Source organism: Rhineura floridana, chromosome 4 (assembly GCF_030035675.1).
Source record: "Rhineura floridana isolate rRhiFlo1 chromosome 4, rRhiFlo1.hap2, whole genome shotgun sequence".
Lineage (NCBI taxonomy): Eukaryota > Metazoa > Chordata > Lepidosauria > Squamata > Rhineuridae > Rhineura > Rhineura floridana.
The window spans coordinates 161151467-161165967 of NC_084483.1; positions in this window are offsets into that span (position 1 = coordinate 161151467).

Genomic DNA, 14501 nt, shown 5'->3' on the forward strand with positions numbered 1-14501 from the left:
ATCTGTTGTAATTGAATGTGCACTCATGAGATGACAGGGAGAGCATGGGAGATGAGGGAAAGTGGAAAAGGGGTCATGGCTGTGAGAAGGTATGGCTGTGAGAAGGTATGGCATGACCATCATGAAGGGACCCTGCAGTTCTGAATTTGCCACTATACTACTGGTGGAGTGTACCTGGTTCAAATCATGATTCTCCTCCCCATAATACTTCCTGGTGTGGTTTAAAAAACATTGTTCTAGTTACCTAACTAGGTGTCTGGAAGTCAGGTACTGGAATTTAAGAGTCTGCTGCCAAGATCCATTTTTGGCTCTTATTTATTTATTTTATTATTCATTTATTATTTAATTTGTATCCTGCCCTTCCTCCCAGCAGGAGCCCAGGGTGGCAAACAAAGCACTAAAAACACTTTAAAACATTGTAAAAATAGATCTTAAAATACATTAAAACAAAACAACGTTAAAAACATTTTTTTAAAAAAACAACTTTAAAAAAGGATTAAAAACATTATTAAAAAGCATATTAAGCAATTCTAACACAGACGCAGACTGGGAAAGGCTTTCTACAGATTCTGTCCCAATCCAAAATAATTGACGTATAATTGCCCTCCTGTAGCACTCCAGCCACATTCACCCTATACATTCTCCTCACAGACCTGCAATTCCCAGAGTTCCCTGGGAAGAGGGATTGATTGTTAAACAACTCGGGGGAATTCTTTTTAGGAAGCCATTACTGTTTAAAGTGGAATAATAATGGGATAAATGTGTGAATGCGGCCTCCCAGGGGCACTCCCTGCCACATACCATAACAAGGCAAAGGAGGGTGGTACAGACATCTGTTTCTGAATTATATTGGCAGTAGCGCAGTTGAGTAATTGTAGGTTCCTGACTTAATGGTTTTATGCCCTTCCCCTATATAGATGGCAATATGATGTGAATTGCTTCACTTACCTCAAAACAAAAATAGAAATGGATAAAAAAAGTGGCAAGCCAGTCCAGCTATATTTCGGGCCCTCCTGCTCATTCTGATACATGGGCCCTGGACTCCTGCCCCAAACGCCTGCCCAGATGGTGCCACTGGATATTGGTCAGCAGCACCACATCTTCAGAAGATCAAGCCAGGTTGGGAAGGAGAACAATCCCTTCTCTGTAAGAAGTCAACCTTGACATTCATAGAAAGGGCTTCAGCTTTCAAATTCTTTCCCCCTGAAATGCCATTTTAGTATTAAAGCTATTCTTTCTACCCATTTAGCTGTCCAATCTTTCATTGATTCATATGCTAAAGCAATTTCTGCATATGCTAATTTAAATAACCTTCTGCCATTCTAAATTCTAGCCACATATAAAGAAAAATCTACCTTGAGCTTAGCAGATACCAGAAAGTGATAGGATCTTTAAGGCTCAAGTGTTTCTTTCTTTCCACCCCTTCCTAATTCTAATTTTTTTCTGCACAGTCCAAAATTACTCGCTTTACCCACAGAGGTCAGAACACTGAACTCTGGAAAAACAACTTTATAGAGCCCTTCCTTGTGGAAGGATTTTCACGGGTCTTGATTAGAGGTCAAAATCAATATCACATCAGAACAAAATGGATCAAGCAAAATTTTGCTTACACTTACATACTTCAGGTATGTTACTCACAAAGAAGATCAAGCAGGAATGAAAGGGAACAGGCACCAAACTGAAGACAAAAAGAAGAGGCAAGCTCTGGTGCCGAGTAAAATTTATTGTAGTGCTCTACGCATTTTGGAAATGCTTTCCTTCCTCAGGAGCTGTGGAGCTATAAGCAATGCAAATTCTTTATCTAAGCCCCACATTGAATACAAAAGAATTTGCATTGCTTTGACAGAGCTAAGGAGATACAGCTCCACAGCTCCTGAGGAAGGAAAGCATTTCCAAAATGCGTAGAGCACTACAATAAATTTTACTCGGCACCAGAGCTTGCCTCTTCTTTTTGTCTCACAAAGAAGATCACCAGAAGAAAGAAGAAAAGGCAGAATAGTCATTTTGATAGTTAATTATTTTGCCATCAAAAATATTTTGCCAATTTATCCAACATTTCTGTCTCAATTATTTGTTTCAGCTGGCTGCAGGGGTGTGAGTGGTATGATGTGCTGCTTCACTGTTGTTATTGTAGCAATTACTAGGAATGGGCACCAACTACAAGATTTGGTTCAAACCCCAATTCAGCCCTTAGAGAAACCTTAGTCCAAGATGCTTCTTAGGCTGTCCAGTTCTGCTCAACAGCTGTCCAATTCTGTTTTGTTTCTCTCCCCCATTCACTATAAGACCTGCACCAGCAGCTGCAATTTACAGAAGACTGGCGAAGGGAACTTACCGTAATATACCCTCTCCAGCATTTCTCTTTTGCTGCTTGGTTATTCTCTTCCGGAGGAAGGGAGAGAGAGCCAGCTGTAAGCCATCTAACCTGGTGAGAGGACCCTTCCCTCTGAACTTTAGTGAAGCTAGGCTGCTGAGGTTCCTTGGAGTGCAATAAGATGAGCACCTGGAGCTCTATCGTCTGTTAGTTTTCTTGTTTTGCTTTGTACTTTGTGCTTTGTATTTTCAATGTTGATTGTAAGCTGTTTTAGGCACAGCTTGCTGTGGAAAAGCGGCATACAAATAAACTCAATCACTCAGTGTTGGGAAATTTAAAAAATGACTATAACTTTTTTTCCTTTTGGCAGAAGTGGATGAAATTTGCAAGCCCTCTACCCCCTTCATGGTGGATAAAGACTGCCAAATTAAAAGAAAATAGGTTCAGGGGGTTTTGTGCTGGGTACTTTTAATGGCTTTTTTAAAAAATGCAAATGTTTATAACTTTTTTATTTTGGGACAGAATAATTTGCAGGCAAACCTTCAACCTTTCTAAGGCCACAAATGCTGCCAGATTTCAGAAGGATGGCTATAGTGGTTTTCCTGGAAGGACAGCCATTACAGTTCTGAGGTGAGTGAAATAGGAGTCACTTAATCTCTTGTAGTGTTTTGTTTCACATTTGGTTGGAAAATTGCAGACATGAGGCAGGTGCCTCTGGGTAAGAAACATGCCAAAGTGAAGACAACCTGTCCAGGGGTTTTTGACTTGTCAGTCAATCAGAGCTCTTCATCCCTCATCTTTTCTTCTCATCTAGCTTCCTTAAGCTTAGAGACATAAGTGTTGCTCTTGCAAAACTGCTCCAAAAGCACTAGAATTGGAGAACACTGACACAATCATTCCCCCCTGATTGCAAGCTCAACCTGGCAGTTGTGAAGGAGCTCTTCCTCCCTGATCCTGGTGTTTTCCTTAATCTAGAGACATACGTTTCAATTTTGCAATGTTGCTCCCTCTCCCCACCCTTTCTATATCCTGTCATTTTCCTTATATGGTTAGCTTAGAGACATAATAGATGCTTGTCTGCCAGGAATTTTTTTAATGTCAAGATCCTTGCTTTGACTTGTGCAGCCTTATACAGATCCTGCTTCACCTCAGACAAACCCAATATCTTTCTGAGGGTTTCATCCAAATCCAACAACAATAATATAGGGATGAGTGTATTGGTTCTGTGCTATCTTGTCTGTTGACTAAAATCCCATGTATCTTAAACCATCCTGCATTTAAAAGAACAGACTTCTAATTTCCCTTTACTTTTCTAGTTACAAATTACATGTTGTGAAATGTTCTTTGTAACCAGTGGTGTAGTCATCTGGGGTCTCAGGGGGTCTTAGACCCCTTACCTTTTTGGGAGCAGGGCCCCAGCAGGGTTCCTATGCAGCATCCTACAAGCCAATCGGCATGAAAGGGGAGTGTGTCAGCCACCAGGAAGAGTCTTCAAACATGCTTCCTTGTCTTTTCCTTCTGACTGGAGCCAATCACAGTGAAAGGAGGTCAGTCAGCCACTGAAGAGACTCTTCTCAGTACCTAACACACTCCTCTTTCATGCTGATTGGCTCCTAGGGATGTCTGTTGTTGTGGGAGAAGGCATTAACAAGGATCTCATTGAGGCTGTCAAGGTGCTGAACCGATGCTTGGCTGCGATAATGGACTGGATGAGAGCGAATAAATTGAGGCTCAATCCAGACAAGACTTAGATGCTGTTAGTAGGTGGTTCTCCTGAACAGATGGTGGATGTTCATCCTGTCCTGGATGGGGTTGCACTCCCCCTGAAGGAGCAGGTCCGTAGTTTGGGAGTTCTTTTAGAACCATCCCTGTCACTAGAGGCACAGGTAGCCTCGGTGGCACGGAGTGCTTTCTACCAACTTCGGCTGGTGGCCCAACTACGCCGCTATCTGGACAGGGACAACCTTGCGCCAGTTGTCCATGCACTGGTAACCTCTAAACTAGACTACTGCAATGCACTCTACGTGGGGCTGCCTTTGAAGACGGTTCGGAAGCTACAGCTTGTGCAAAATGCAGCGGCCAGACTATTAACAGGCACTAGGCGGTCTGATCATATAACACCGACTCTGGCCCGCTTGCCCTGGTTGCCCATATGTTTCCGAGCTCGATTCAAAGTGCTGGTTTTAACTTATAAAGCCCTAAACGGCTTGGGACAGCAATACTTGTTGGAACGCCTCTCCCGATACGAACCTACCCGTACACTGCGCTCAACATCAAAGGCCCTCCTCCGGGTGCCTACTCAGAGAGAAGCCCGGAAGGTGACAATGAGAAAAAGGGCCTTCTCAGTGGTGGCCCCCGAACTGTGGAATACTCTTCCTGGTGAGGTACGCCTGGCGCCAACATTTTTATCTTTTCGGCGCCAGGTAAAAACCTTCCTCTTCTCCCAGGCATTTTAATATTTAATATTTTAATACCTTTAATATTCAATGTTGTAATTTTTAACACCTTAACATCTTCACATCCTAATATCTTAACTAATTTAATTTTAATATTTATTATCATGTACTGAGTTTTTTAGTTACTTCTGTGTTTCATTATGTTTGATTTATGGTATAATGAATCTTTTTTAAAGTTGTTTAACATATGGTTTTAATTGTGTATTGGTTGTTTGTCTGTTGTGCACCGCCCAGAGAGCTTCGGCTATGGGGCTGTATATAAATTTAATTAATAAATAATAAATAAATAAATAAATAAACCCAGCAGGGTGTGGCTGTGGCTGTGACTAATATGAAAGGACCCTGCTTTTCTGAATTTGGCACTACGCTGCTGTTTGTAACATCCCCAAGGACACTGACTTTTTTTACACGCAAGAAAAAAAAATCATGCATGTGCAATCAATAGTTACACTTTTTCCTTCTCTCCCCCATCTGTTTACTTTGAAGCTTCTAGAGAACTCAAATCCTTGCATGCTATTTTGTAATACTTTGGTTGGCCTAATATTGGTATTGTCCTAATACATATTTTGGAATTTTTCCTATGTACCAGCATGGCTACCTTTACTGCATGACACTGATGCATAATGCTGATTGCTTTGCTCAGGACATACACTGAAACAGTTGTAAAGAGGGAGAAAGTGCAATCTTGCTTATGATTACATGTTATATCTCACTTGCAGAATTTAGCAATGATCAATAGAAGCAAATTTTAGTGTAGTTTACTTAGGAAAATTCTCAACAATTCCACTGTTGTGGTAACCACAGTATTTATTTGGGGAAAAGGTAAGGCTAAGCATCAAGCAAAAGTAACTTTGCAGCTTGATCAAGCCATTACTGAAATCAACTGTGGAATGATTCGTAGTTACACACACAAGCCACAGGCTGCTTGTCCCATTAAGTTTAGTTACTAGTATAGAGATAGTTATAGTGAGAGTTGGAGAATGGTGTAATCTGAGGCTATGAGGTAGAGGCTTAGACTTGTCTTTGCTATGGAGAGAGAGAGAGAGAGAGAGAGCGCACGCGCATGCGCGCACATAAATAGGAGAAATTCATATGCAAAGCTATAGGGAAGCCATCTCGCAAGAGTGGGAAATGGGCAAGATTGCAGTAATATGCTAGGTAGAACATTATAGGAGAGGAGATTTGCAGCAGGTACCTGTTGTGAATGTTGGTGATGTGAAAGAAGAGTACAGAAGCAGGTTTTATGGGTGGTCATCTTAATATGTTAAGTCTTCTGTCACACAAATAGGTTACACTCTAGCCCCATTTAGGCATTTTTGACAGGCTGAAATAATCTGCCCACTTGTTAAAACAGGTGGCAATGTCCAGACATGTCAGAAGCTCTTCAGCTGTGCCTGATGTGATAATATGATAAGACATGGGGTGGGGGTGGATGCAGAGCCAGACACTACTAGCTTGTACCTCCACAAAATAAAGTTTTTATCACAAGTACTCTGTGTACAAGGCTCTCATGTACAACGGGTTACAATTGGGCATTGCATCTTCATCAGTCTGTGAACTGGGTTGACATTATGTTGTTTTGGAGTATCCAGTATTCCAAACACCAACTTTCCTCATGGAGTTGCATGCTCAAAACAGTAGCATTGAAAGATGTATGACCAACCAAATCAATCCATGCACACAGATAGGCCAGATTTGCCTTTGGTGCTGCTGGTAACCTCCCCACCACCATCACCTTTTGCCATTAACACAGAATGTCCCAAAAAATGTTTTACAGAACATGTACAGGAAAATTTAGCAACTGCATAAAGAGGTGAAGAAGCTAGAACTACAGTTATCTTGTTTAAGATTCCCAGCTCCATTAGGTTCTGGAATGCTAAAGGAATAGGCTGCTTTGAAGTTTCTCAGTATCTGGTTTTCTTGAGCATAAAAGAGCAATTGATAAAGTGCCAGTCTGAAAAGTTCAACTGAAGTGGGAGGGGGGGAGGGAGAGAAAGAAGAGATTCTTAGCCTGCAGTCAGATCCCAAGTTGCACTGTTCAATCTCACAGTGCTCTTGATTTTAAAAATATATTTGCAAGGACTGGATTTTATCCATATTTTATTTTGTAAAAAGGCTGAGCAGCAATTTGTTTTGTTTCAATTAATATATAGTTAGCATAAGGTGTTGGAGCCAGAATCAAAAGCAAAGCATACTTTCTATTTTATCACTTCTTAAACCCTACATCCCCACTGAAACATCTCCAGAGCTGAAATCTGTATGTAGTGTATCATCATTGTATGATGTTTATCAATTTATTTTTATTAAATGTATACATCACTTTTAACAGAACAAATTCTCAAGGCAATGTACAAGTTAAGAACACAAGCATACCAGCAACAAAACCATTCATCTTAATAAAAGTGCTCACCCTCCAGTGATGAGTAACAAGTAGAAAATCCTTCCCTACTCCATCAAGAACAGGACCAAAATCAAACTACATCAGGATCCAAATTCCTGAGCGAACAAGAATGTCAGCTGAACCTCCTGGAGCAGAACATTCCACAGCTGAGGGGCCACCACTAATAATGCCTGAGCCTTAACTAGATGGAGCTTCAGTTTACTGACTCTCATCCAGTTCATTACTGAGGCTAGGTACCTCTTCAGCACATCTCCCTGCTAGCCTACACCTGCTTGAGATGTAAAAGAGAAATAGAACTGCTTGTCATAAGCACACTGATGCCAATATCAGGATGACTCCACTCAGTGGTTTCATGTGACTACTAAATAGCATGGGAGATAAAAGTGAACACTGCAGAAACCCACACTGGAGGCTCCATGGGACTGAAAATACCTCTCAAGTACCACTGCTCCAGAAGGTAGCTGGTAAAATTTAGGAGGCACGGGGATGGCTGGTTGGGACAGGGAGGCAGGTGATTAACATTTTATTGGGAGAGAAATGGTCCCAGACTGCCTGAAAGAGGTGGTGGTAAGGCTACTTCTTAAGAAATTATCCCTGGACCTGGCATAACAATAGACCTGTCACTAATGCCCATTTCCTGGGCAAGGTTCTTGAGTGGGTGGTCACAGACCAGCTCTAGGTGCTCTCAGATGAGACTGATTTTCTGGATCCATTTCAGCTATGGAGTTCAGCCCCATTTTATTTTGGCACTGAGACTGCCTTTGTCGCCCTACATGATGGATGACCTATGTCAGAGCAGAAAGAGTGGGAATGTGTCCCTGTTCATATGCCTTGACCTCTTAGCAGCTGTTGATACCATCAATCATAGTATCCTCTTGATTGGGGGGGGGGCTACTGCGTGCATTGAAACTGGTGGAGACACTCTTTTTGGAATATCGCAAGAAAAACCACTGGGGAACTGTTTCCTGCAGAAAGACCACCAAAGATGATAAGAGAGAGAAACCCTAGGGCAGCCTTTCCCAACCAGTGTGCCTCCAGATGTTGCTGGACCACAATTCCCATCTTTCCTGACCATTGGCAATGCTGGCTGAGGCTGATGGGAGTTGTGGTCCAACAACATCTGGAGGCACATTGGTTGGGAAAGGCTGCCCTAGGGCATCCTTCCCCAACCTGGTGTCATTCAAATGTTTTGTACTACAAGTCCCATGATCCCTGACTGTTGGACAGGCTGCCTGGGGCTGATGGGAGTCGCTGTCTAAAATATCTGGAGGGCACCAGGCTAGGGAATGTTGCCCAAGGGACTGTGCATCTTTCATCATTTTCTCCTTGTCTGAAATACAGTCCTCCCACAAAAAAGATCCCTCGGTCTTGCCATCCTGCCTTGCTATCATACCTAGAGGTGGTAGCAGGTACATCAGGAGACTTACTAGATTTACTGAAGGCCACACCTTAGAACCAGAGTCCTACCACTTTAGTTGGGAGCTGATCTTCTCCAGGGAGAGTGGACCAAGTCAGTAATCCTTGCTGACTGCAGGTGAAAGAATGCAGGTGAAAGATTTGTATGCATGAATGAATGAATGAAGTTGATGCATATTCCTGGTTCCTAGCAAAAGGTACATTTTGAAGTGAACAGTTTCAAATTTCTTTATGCCCCCTGCATTAGATCCCCTGGTCCATGCATTCAGCTCCCTCGTTGCCACAAGATGAGCCCTTTCTCCACTGGACATGAAACAAGTATAACCAGCTGGAGTTCAATATTGAAGGGTTTTTCATTTGCCACTCTGGGCCAATTTTTGTCTGATTCTTCCGTATTCCACTCCAGGAGCAGATCGATTTGAATGATGGCCTAAGCATTTTTCTTCATCTGCCTCTAATGCAAAGCACTTGTGGATCCCTCACAGTGAAAGGCATTATACAAGCATTATTGGTATATCATTACCCAGTCATAGACAATGTCATATTGTTTCATGACTTGTTCAACAGGCATCAACATTTCAGAAATACCAGACAAATGTCTTTTTATTTGACCTTTTTAGTGCACTGCTGTAGATCATTTGTGGGGTTAACAGCTTTCAAAACACTGATGAGTGTGTGCTTGCAAAATAGATATGTCCTCGTTCTCCCCCACCCTTCCTCAAATGCCATGAGAAATTATTTAAGGAAGTCTTAATGAAATGCATCTGTCACTTATGAAGATAAATAGACAGAGTATGGCTTTCCATTACTGGAAATGGCAGAATTAAATTAGAAAATTACAATCCTCAGCATCTTCCCTGACTTGTTTTTGCATAATGTGTTAGAAAATATGCCCACATAGGCAGAATGCTGCAGTCCCAATGGAGCATGTCGTAAAACAAGACTTTTTAAAATAGATGTTTTGTTAATTTGCAATGGGGGGATTTTCTCCTGGGGATAATTCTGATATTCTCCTGGACATTCAAATTCTCAATTAGCAAAAGAGGAAGAACTAAATTAGGATTATTTTTTTAAAAAAATACAATCTCAAGTGATAATCTCTTCTAAAAATCAAATCATTGGTAGCAGCAACAAGTCTTATATGTGCTAATTTTATAACTTTGGTTGGAGGGAGAATACTGTTTAGGGAAAGGGGGTAAAGGGGAGAAAAAAAGCAAGCACATGACATCCTAATTGGGTGTGTAGAGAGATGTGTGCAATACTTCCCCAAACCCTGGTGGCCCCATGTAGTACAGAGGAACTCTGTGAAAACGGAGAAGTAGAAACTTTACATCTTGCTAAGGAAAGTATAGTGTCTCTTACCCTCCTTCTTGAATTGTAAGATTGGTTGGTTTTAATTATGTTTAACAAACATGATTGATATATTAGTATTAATATTGTTGTTAAATATATTGTTATTATATGAATATAATAACAATATATTATTGTTATATATTATTGCCACCCTGGGCTCCTACTGGGAGGAAGGGCGGGATATAAATCAAATAAATAAATAAATTCTTCATTGGCTTTCTTTTGAAAAGTAATGCAGAAATATTATTATCATCATGAATAGAAATGACATGTGGCAGATATTACTACTACTATTAGGAATAGGGATAGTAGTTGCAGTGGTAGTTGTAGTAAATAGGGCTATAATCCAAACCACATTTGCACCAGGCTGAGTATGTGTGTGCATGTGTGTGCACTGGGTGGAGGGAGCCGTGCTGGCCTTTGCCAGCCTCTGCCCATGGAGCGATATCATTGCCAATCCACTGCTGCGGAGCTCCCCATTTCCCTTGCCAAATATGCAGGTGGGTGGAAGTGCCGCCAGCAGTATGCTCACCAGCTGCAGCCCACAAAAAGCCCCTAGATGAGGTGTTCTAGGGATGGGGAGGCCATTGTCATCACATGATGGCATCAGGCCCAATCCAAGCATGATTGCTGTGCCATCTTCTGGCTGGTGTAGCAATTTGCCTGCCCTCCACCTCCTGCCCTGGCCAAGGTGAGCAGCAGGGCTGCAGATGCGGCAGTGTGAAGTAAAGTAAGTAAAATTTAATTTTTGTGTCGCCTATCTGGCCAAAGCCACTCTAGGCGACGTACACATTGAAATTCAATAAAATACAATATAAATACAGCAGTCAACAATAACCATTTTAAATAGCAGCAGTATAGAACAATGTAGGGCAATCAATAAACAATTATAAACAATCACAAAAGTTTTAGCCCACCCCGGAGATCCCGAAGGCCTGTCCAAAGAGCCAAGTTTTTAAGGCTCGGCGAAATATATCCAGGGAAGGGGCATGGCGAAGATCGAACGGGAGGGAATTCCACAGAGTGGGGGCCGCCACTGAAAATGCCCTCTCTCTAGTCCCCACCAACCTAGCTGTTTTTGTTGGTGGGACTGAGAGGAGGCCCTGTGTGGCTGATCTAGGGTTGAATTGCAGCCTAGGGATGTTAACTGCAAAGCCCATACCTGGCATCCCCTCAAAATGTATGTTTTGTGCTAGTTTTATGATGTTTTGCACCACAAACCCCAGGTTGGTGCCACCCTGCCTAAGGCTGTAACTGACATTCCCAGAGGGAGGTTGAAGCAAAGACCCAAACCCCAACACTGTCATATCCCCTCCTAACATCTGTGCCAAAGTTTATTGGTTTCTTATGATTTTTGAATGACATAAAATACCTCAACAGAGTAACATCAAGCTGTTTTATAAGAACAAAAATGTCTAAAGAAATTCTACATTTTGTCACTGAAAGACTGTCAATAAGTCATTGGTCAGTGACAAAATGCAGTGAAATAATATCTCTTGGAAGCTGGCATGTTTAGCTTGAACACTGTATTTTAACTAGAATTACCAGTGAATAAAGTAGCCAGTTCAGTAGACTGCATATATTTCTATGGGTGAATTTTGGAAGACTTCAGGTACAGTAGAACCTTGATCTAACACGTCTCAATATACCATGGAATTGGATATATCGCAGGTATGACCATGTCTCCAGAGTAAAATATACAGTAGAGCACTTCACACCTTTTAACTCACAAGATTGAAAAATGCTGTAAGCTCCTTACTTTCCAGACACTCTCCTCACTTCATTGCCTGTCTAGAAACCAGAACTGTACTCACTGGCTTTAATCTGTAAGGGTGAGCCTGAGCTGAAATAGAACTGGAGAAGGTTTCTCATTCACTCTTATACCACCCTCACATTCTGCTTTATTTTTTCTGTTTGTTTTATCTTGTTCTTCATCCTCAGCATTTCTTTCCATGATTTCTTTCTGTTTGTTTTTGAGCCATTTTTTCCTGTCAGCATTCTTTTAATTTTTCTGCTGATGTCCCCCCACCCAATTTCTCACCCTTTTCCCTTCCTGGCATTTTTTTTCTAGGGGACATTTATTTCTCAAGTCTTCTCAGTTTTGGTTAGTTCTGTGGTGTTTAATTTGTCAACTTACTCTTCCCTCAACGTTATTCTTCCTGCTTCTTCCCTTCCCGTTTAGTCCCTCAGCCTCAGCAGTGGCAGTCTTGCTCCAGTTGTGGTGGTGGTAGTTTGCCTTTTTCAAGCGTTTTCTCTCTCTTTTTTCCTCCACCATCCTATATCTGTTCCTAATTTCCTCTTTCTGCTCCCAGTTATTGTTTTTGTTTTGTTGCATCTTCTGCTTCTGCCCTGATCCTCTCGTCCATTTTATTTTAAAAAATCATTCTACGTGCCTGTCAGTGCAGTTTTCATTATAACATGGAAGCCCTATAATGCAGGTGCATCTTTTGTCCCTGACCCCCGGGGTATAATGAGGTTTTACTGTACATTAATTCCTAGATTGTATTCTTTCTGTAAGCTATAAATTAGCAGGTGGCAAATTATTTCTTTGCTTTTATTGGATACTGATTTCTTGTTGCTCAGGTCATTGTACTTCTTGTGATATTCTGGTCCTGAGGAGGTGCTGACAGGCAATGGTGGAGCAGGTAGGTCAGCTAGCTGAGCTTCTATTGAGGCAACTTGTTGTGACAATCATGCCTGGGACCAGACTGAAGTCTTTTATGTCTTGGTGTTCAGATCTCTCTCTTAAGCACTGCCACCTTCCTGAAATGTAGAAGATGTTAAAGGGGCAGGACTCTTGCATGGAGTCTAGCATTCTGTTGTCTCTTCATGATTTGGTGCCAGGCATGCTACCTGTGTTGGCACACTGGCTCAAAGGAATGTAGGGCCCTTGGAGGTGAGCATGGTGGCCCCCTGCTGAAACTGGGCTTGAGGGCTGTAGTCTCTGGTCTAGGCTCAATTGGCTTTGGCTTGGGGGACTCTGGCATCTCAGGCCCAGGGGTTTCTAGCATCTTGGTCTCAGAGGGTGCCTTTTCAGTGGTGGTACAAAGGGCCAGTGTCTCCTCTCTCTGCATCATTGGTCCCTTAGCCTCTATGTCTGTGTCCAGGTCACTGTTTAACTACAGGTCCATGACACTGCTCCCATGTGTCATCATGTCTTCAGCAATGAAAATATTTTATTTTTAAAAATTGTATTGTTCATATTGTTTATTTGCCATGTTGGGCTCCTTTCAAGGGAAGGGCAGGATGATGATGGTGGTGATAATTGTGTTACATAATATCCTATGGCATATATAGATTTGCCCAAGAACTCAATAACACCTCAAATAATATAAGTAATCTTGCTAAGATTACCTAGCAGTTAGCATCTTTCCAATCGGCACAACACTGCTGGCCAGTGAGCCCATCATCTTGTTTTATTGGGGCTGCCATTTTTTAAAACTGCAATGACTCTGAAATGATGCTATGTCCTAATTAAATGTAATTTCCAAGGCATTAGGAAGGGACATGGCAGCTACAAGGGATGCCAGTTTGGAGCTCTGTCACCACTAGGGGCAGATGGATCCATTAAAGTTTGGTTTGTCCCAGTTCTCAATGGCAATGGGATTAAGTTAATTTGGCCCCATTTGGGGACAGATTTTTTTAAAGAAAATCTTTTTAAAATCTTAACACTGGGGGCAGCCGTGTTTTTTTCAATACAATTTCCCCCGAGAGTGACAGTATATCCAGTCCTGTTGCTCTCAAAGGCACTTACTATATTTGCATTCAGAACCCACAGTCCAAAGGAGTCCAGTGGAGTAGCCACTCCAGGCTGTGGCTGACTGGATGGCCAATTTTTATAAGTCTCAAAGAGAACAATTTTTAAAAGAAGAATGCAGACAGTGCTGCAATCCTCAGACTATATCTTAAAGGAATCCACAGAATGCTCCTTCTCTAGCTGACCTTAAGGTGGCCATTCTTGAACAGAGGTTGCAATGTTAAGCCATTTTATTGCAATGCCTCTAAAGGTTCAGTGCTATCACTTATGGCTTGAACTGGCATAATGGATTTTATCACGCTACATGTGTTAATTGGCTTACCAATACCAGGATGTGTTATCAACTACTATTTTTGTGCATGGCCAATGTAATTATCACCATCTGTGCCTTTCTGCATTTCCTGACTTCACTCTTCATATACATCACCCCAATCATGTATATATGTAGCTACAGCTCAGGAAAACATTTCATGCATCTGATGAAGTAGACTGCAGTCCACAAAAGCTCATGCCATAATAACCTTAAGGTGCCACAAGATTCCTTGTTATCTCTGATTTCGTTTTTGGAAAAAAATGGTGGCCACCTTAGAATACAGTGGGTGTGGTATAAGGAGGGTTGCTTTTGTGTCCCTTCTGCACTCCAGATTTCATCTCTGCCCACTGCTGCCATAGATATGTGACCCATGTATCCCCCATGCTAGCACACTCTTCTCCATTACCGATGTCCAACAAGTGTGCTATCTTTTAAAAAGTCATTTACCAAACTATCTACAAACAAACTGGTAAAAAGGAGAACCGCACTAC